General features: G+C 34.6%; 1 long non-coding RNA gene across 1 annotated transcript; it reads left to right on the top strand.

Moving 5' to 3' along the window:
- Positions 1-2,239: 2,239 nt before the first annotated feature.
- Positions 2,240-5,866, top strand: LOC126977216 (uncharacterized). The gene is made up of 3 exons (XR_007732168.1): positions 2,240-2,365; positions 3,246-3,308; positions 5,568-5,866. It is a non-coding gene; the product is annotated as an uncharacterized LOC126977216 (long non-coding RNA).
- The last annotated feature ends 527 nt before the right edge of the window (positions 5,867-6,393 follow it).

Raw genomic sequence — 6,393 nt, 5'->3', positions numbered from 1 at the left:
AAACTGAGAAATTATTAGTGTTGTATTTCTTCATGGTGGACCCTGGTCAAGGAAACCCTGGCGTAACGCCGACATATACCTGTACAGATATTATTCAATAAGTGTCTCTCCGGTGGTGATTTTCCTCATTGCTGGAAATTATCTTATATAACGCCTATTTTTAAGTCAGGTTCTAAGAGTGATATTGAAAATTACCGCCCATTCCTTTCCGCAATCCCTAAGGTTCTCGAAAGATTAGTGCACCGAAGCATTTATTCCTGCCTAAAGCATGTTGTTATAGACCAACAGCAAGGCTTTGCAACGGGCAAATCTACTCTAACTAATCTCCTTGTTTTTACTAATTATGTTTTTAGCGGTTTGGATAGTAAACATCAGATAGACACAATCTATACAGATCTTCAGAAGGCATTTGACAAAGTTGACTATATAATGCTTTTACAAAAGTTATCTTTTAATGGTATTAAAGGAAATCTTTTGCGATGGTTTACAGCTTACCTACATAATCGTGTTCAATCGGTGATTATAAATGGGTATACTTCATCTCAAATATAAGTGACATCCGGCGTACCCCAGGGCTCAATCCTTGGGCCGTTGCTTTTCTCCTTATTTATCAACGACATATCGACGTGCTTGCTACATTGCAATTATTTACTCTATGCAGATGATCTAAAGTTATATAAAAAAAATACTTACACCTTCTGATGTGTCACTGATACAGGAAGATCTTGATAGGCTCGACGACTATAGCAAAAGAAACAAATTATTTCTAAATTATAATAAGTGTCAGCATGTCATCTTTACCAGAAACACCCATAATATAATCACGTCCAACCTCACCCTTGGAGACCATGCCCTTGAATCTGTTCACTCTGTCAGGGATCTTGGGGTCCTTCTTGACCCTAAACTAACCTTGGACAAGCATGTGGGCATAATTATTAATTAAGCTTACCGAATGTTAGGCTTCAGAACCCGTGTCACCAGACCTTTCAAAGATAAAGCCACACATTTACCTTTATAAAACGCTCGTGCAGTCTCAGTTGGAATATGCCTGTCCAATCTGGAATCCCCATTATGCTATATATGTTACGCAGCTGGAGGCTGTACAAAAGAAATTCTTACGCATTTTAAACTATCGCATGAATTGTGGTAGGGCTAACTACAATGAACTTTTAAAAACATACAATTTACTTTCACTTAGCCAAAGACGTCACTTAATAGACTGTGTCACCTTAAGAAAAATATGTGTGAATGAACTAGCTTGTCCTGAACTTCTAGAGCTTTTGCCATTCAATGTTCCTGCCAGGTCTTTACGCACGCACAGAACTTTCAACCTTCGGTAGGTTAACCTCCTAGAACCAATATTGGGTTTCGCGCGCCTCTTCACAGAATGTGTTCATCATTGGATTCTCACATTAATGTCGACCTGTTTTCGCACTCCTCTACTGCTGCATTTAAGACTAAGTTAAAACAACAATTATTGTCCTTACCTTCTTTCTTGAACTTGAATCATAACAATGCCTAGGATGGCCCGTATCTGCTGATAGGTCACTCTCTTATCTTCCCCTATCATGCGTCGCACAGCACTGATGTTATCTTCAGTAGTCGCTGTTAAAGGACGTCCCTCACGAGGATCATCATTGAGATTGCTACGTCCACGCTAAAACTTGTTAAACCAATTGTAAATATTGCCACGAGATGGGGCTTCATTAAGAAATGCTAATCACAGCTTATAATAGCTTTGTTGTTGAGTAAGCACAACGAAAGTCATAATAAATCATTGACCGAAAATTTTCCCGCGTTAGGTTCATTTTCACGTGTAACAAAAGTTTTAGAGTTATAAAATTGAAATTTAAAAAAAGTTTTCATTAGGAATGTTTCTAACTGGCCAGTTCTAAGCATTTTCAGTGTTACCCACGTATTATTTAATGAAGTTAGTTTGTGCAAACCAGTCTTAATGTATTGCTAAAAAAATACCGACATAACTTTCTTTTGAACTAACTAGAATTTCAAAATATACTTCACAATTTTTTATTAAATAAATATGTCTACAACAGTTTGATTTACTGATTCTAATTTCAAAAATTCCGATGTTCAAAGATTTTATATAAAAGCATATTTCGCCAATAAACCCGTTAGGTTATTGTTATTTTCTTGGAACAATCTTTCGTTAAACAAGTCTTATTACCTAGAAAACTAAAAAATTTAACCTAGCTTATCAATATTTACAGTTTGTGAAATGAAACAAACAGTTATTGTGCTTCAATCAATATGAACGCCAAACGGACTATGTAACATAATGGGTTTTAACGTTTACATTGTATTTCTAATGTATTTTATATTAAATTTGGATCATGAACAAAATGTGGTAAATATACAGTCCATTTATTTTGTTTTTCTCTTATGCTTCGGCCGCATATATATCTCGTCCAAAAGTGCTGCTTACGCTGCCAGGTTGCCTTTCCTGTTAATAAATCAATTTGTTGGATGCAATAACAAATAGTTGAGCTTTAATAAGAAGAAGAAGTGGCAAGAAACTTATTGCCACTCTTTAATATCCACATTTACAGCTTTATCTTTTTACAAATCGCTTTAGTTACAATATATGTATAGTGATGCAACAAAAATACTAAAACGTCAAAAACTCAACGCCTTACACGAGTAAGTCAAAAAAATAAATTAATGTAAATTAATACGTAAAAATGCATCAATCCACACACACCGTAAATAAATAAAGGTATTTTTCGATCGTTTCATTAGCAATTATAAAAAAATTAATAGCTTTTAATTAAAAACCATGAAGCAGTTTCTGGCCACAGGATCATCCTGCCAGCACAAGTAGCGCGAGCATGACACATGGGCCAGCCATCGCCTCCCTTTTAGGGAAGGGAACGACCCGTCCCACGTCACCGCCACATTTAAGAGCAAAACTCGACCAATTGACAAAAAAAAGAATGTTCATCTACAATATATTATGCAATACTCACTAAATACCTCTACAACCATTACTACTACTGGCACAATAAGGCCGAAAATGGCCGGTCGCATCTGCGTGTAAACCTGCTGTAAGTACCGTGTCATAGCGAGAAGCTTCGTGACGATAGATTCAGGTGCGGCCCCAGTGTTAGCGGGGCCCTTTACAAATTTTTTTCAACTTTGATTAAGGACTGGTCTCCGCTGCGCTTCAACTAGATACCGCACTATTTATATTAATAGAATTCGTGTAATTTAAACAATATTACTTTTAGGTTAATGCTTATCACAAAGTGATTCCTCTAGGGCATATTGAAAGCTTGGAATCCCTCAGAAATGTAAGTAGTAATTATGTTAATAATTATGGCTGTTACTAGTCATACGATTGCTGTATGCACGGACTAGTCAAAAAATAAGGACTACGTGTCACCTTACAACAGTGTAGCACCAAAACAAGCCGATTAACGTGTAAATACATAGCTCTACGCACACACTTACACTACTGCAGGCCGATAGGCGGCCATTATGAGAACTTTCACCGTCTGCGACAGATCAGTTTGCATCTCAATAAAACATTTTAAAAATGCCGTCGTGCGTTGTGAATAAGTGTGAAAACGATACTATATAAGTATTTGTGGCCATATATGATTATTTAAGGGAGAAAAAATTGTGTAACTAGTATCACCCGTAACCGCACACATACTAGCATAACGGTGCATCACTTGCTAATATCACGGCGCGGAGTCCTTCTTTTTTTACTTTACAATAATTATTTGTCCAACAATTTTTATAATTCTGAAAATAGCGTCAATTTTATATTAAAGCAACAAAGAAAATATAATTCATAAAATTAAAAAACTATTATATTATATATAAAAATTTAAAAAATTATAAAAATCATAGCGTACATATGTATTGGGACAGCTTCAAGGTCACAGAATGGCTCAAGCGGAAGATCGGCGCTGGACATACATGATGTGTGTCAGCATATGCCGAGCTTGTGCCTATTTGCAGCTGATGTTGGAGCTTCTTTTATTTTTATTATGTTTAAGTTTCATTTTAATTTTAAGCTGTAATATATTTTGTTTTGGTAAGTTTACTTTTGTTATATACACATTTTTTAGCTGCAAATAAAATATTTTATTATTATTATTTAATGAGCGAATTTATTTTAAAAATTCTCGGACAAATGGTTAAAACTTAGTATCCCGTAGCACGAATTATGAGGTAAAAAATATTGTAATTGATAGAGCTTTAGTCCACGATTATAATGATACCACTCTCATTACAAGGTAAAGCACCGTTCAAGAGAAAAAAGCATTATAACCTAACCTCAAATTATTATATTTTTAAGGGTTGGTACATTTTTATGGGGAGGACAGAAAGGGAAGCGCCTAGAATTCGTTTCTGACAATTATTATATTACACTTCTAATTATTTACTATTCATACGACGATATTATTCATACAATAATCGTGTGATTTAAAAAAATATCCGAAAAGCGGATGAATAGACCAATAATTATACACTATAATAAAAAAATCTACTGCATCAAGATGTTTATATTAAATTAATAAATATAGTTTTTTTTTAATACTTTAAAAGTGTAAAAGAAAGTGTTGGTAAGTGATCAACCCTATCATCAACATAAGACGACTTCCAGAATGTAAATTGGAGTGTACGTTAAAAGAATTTCTATTTATAATTAGCTCTCGTACTATAATATATCGCTATAGAAGGAACTATCAATAAAATTTTCTTTTTTAAGATCACTTTTTATTTCGTGAACATGTTTTTGTTATTTTTAAAACTAATTCCAATCTAGATTCTAGAAGAAATTCTTTATTATTTTTTAAAGAAAGTGGAGGAGAAACGCGCGCACATACCTACGGGTCTCCGAATGGGAAGTGATTAGGGCCCATTCTCTTTTGTATGCCGGTCAAATCTTTGACCAATGCCAATCTTTGATCGTGATCTCGGATCACAGGATCTCGTCAAAACAAAACACAGTCAATCTTGATTTCTTCAGTCCGTTTTATCATTTCATTTTACTTAGGTTTTCTTCCTAATAAATATCTCTAATCCCAACTAAACTATTTATTAAGTAGTAGAAGAATCCGAAATTTTTTAAGTTATACTTCTTTAGGCGCGTTATGTCAAAATGATGAGATTGAAACTTTAAGATGCGCGCGCATCACTGTAACACAAAAGTAACAGGGTGAAGTTGATTCCTAAAATTTTCTAACGTTTGCGTCATTCATCACTTTTTTTGGTTTCTTCGTCCAATATTAGGACAGGCAAAGGCTTGAAGCCCATACAGCCGTATTAGTTATTTAATAATTAATTGTCAAAGCAATCTTTGCAAGATCTTAACAATATTGTTCTTTCTACAAACGTAGAATAGCAGGAGGAATAAATAATTTTAAAGATTTTTGCTTTGTTACGCCATAGAAGTATAACTTCTTGCGTACATACATAAGTTCACACACACTTTTTTTACTTTTTAGTGCATATTATATTGTTTTGAAATAGTCTTATTGATGTCGGTTGTTATTGTGTATTTTTTTTTGTTATTTCTGTATTCTATTTGATTTTAGACCGACAATGACCGTTCCGTTAGCTCTGAGGTGTCAGAGTTTCAATATAAATCGAGGAGGTTAGTGAAAGATAACAAAAAGGCAAAGACAAGGCCAGTAAAAAGCAGTAAGTTGCATAAAAAGAGATCGCAACAAAAGAAGGAGGACCACAAAATCAAGAAAAAAGAGACGAGAGCGAGGAAGAGATTTGTGAAATCGTCACATCAACGAGATTCTAATTTGTCTGGTAGTCGAGAGGATCGCAGAAGTAGGAAACCAACGGATATATATGTTCATATTAAAATGCAAGATTAAATGTATTTGTTTTCTTTTTAATTATAATACTTGAGTTTTTTTATGACAATAAGGGACGAGACGAGTAGGACGTTCAGCTGATGGTAATTGATACGCCCTGCCCATTACAATGCAGTGTCACTCAGGATTCTTGAAAAACCCAAAAATACTGATCGGCACTACAATTGCACTCGTCACCTGAGACGTACGATGTTAAGTCTCATTCGCCCAGTAATTTCACTAGCTACGACGACGCCCCTTAGTCCAAAACAAAATAATGTTTACACATTACTGCTTCACGGCCGAAATAGGCACCGTTGTGGTACCCATTATCTAGCCGACATCCTGTGCAAAGGAGCCTGTTTATACCTGCCAACTCAATATTTATAGACGGGAAGAAAGGGGTCAAATTAAGGTTTGTATATTTTAAACGAAACTTTGGATGGGTATGAGTGCATGTATAAAAAATATTTTTGAATTTACAAAATAATTAATTAATAGTCTTGACAGAAATTTCTCACATCGAAAAACAAAAAAATTGCAATATATATTT

Source organism: Leptidea sinapis, chromosome 44 (genome assembly GCF_905404315.1).
Source record: "Leptidea sinapis chromosome 44, ilLepSina1.1, whole genome shotgun sequence".
NCBI classification, from domain to species: domain Eukaryota; kingdom Metazoa; phylum Arthropoda; class Insecta; order Lepidoptera; family Pieridae; genus Leptidea; species Leptidea sinapis.
Note: the sequence above shows the minus strand (reverse complement) of the source record. Positions and strands in the feature narration are given on the sequence as shown.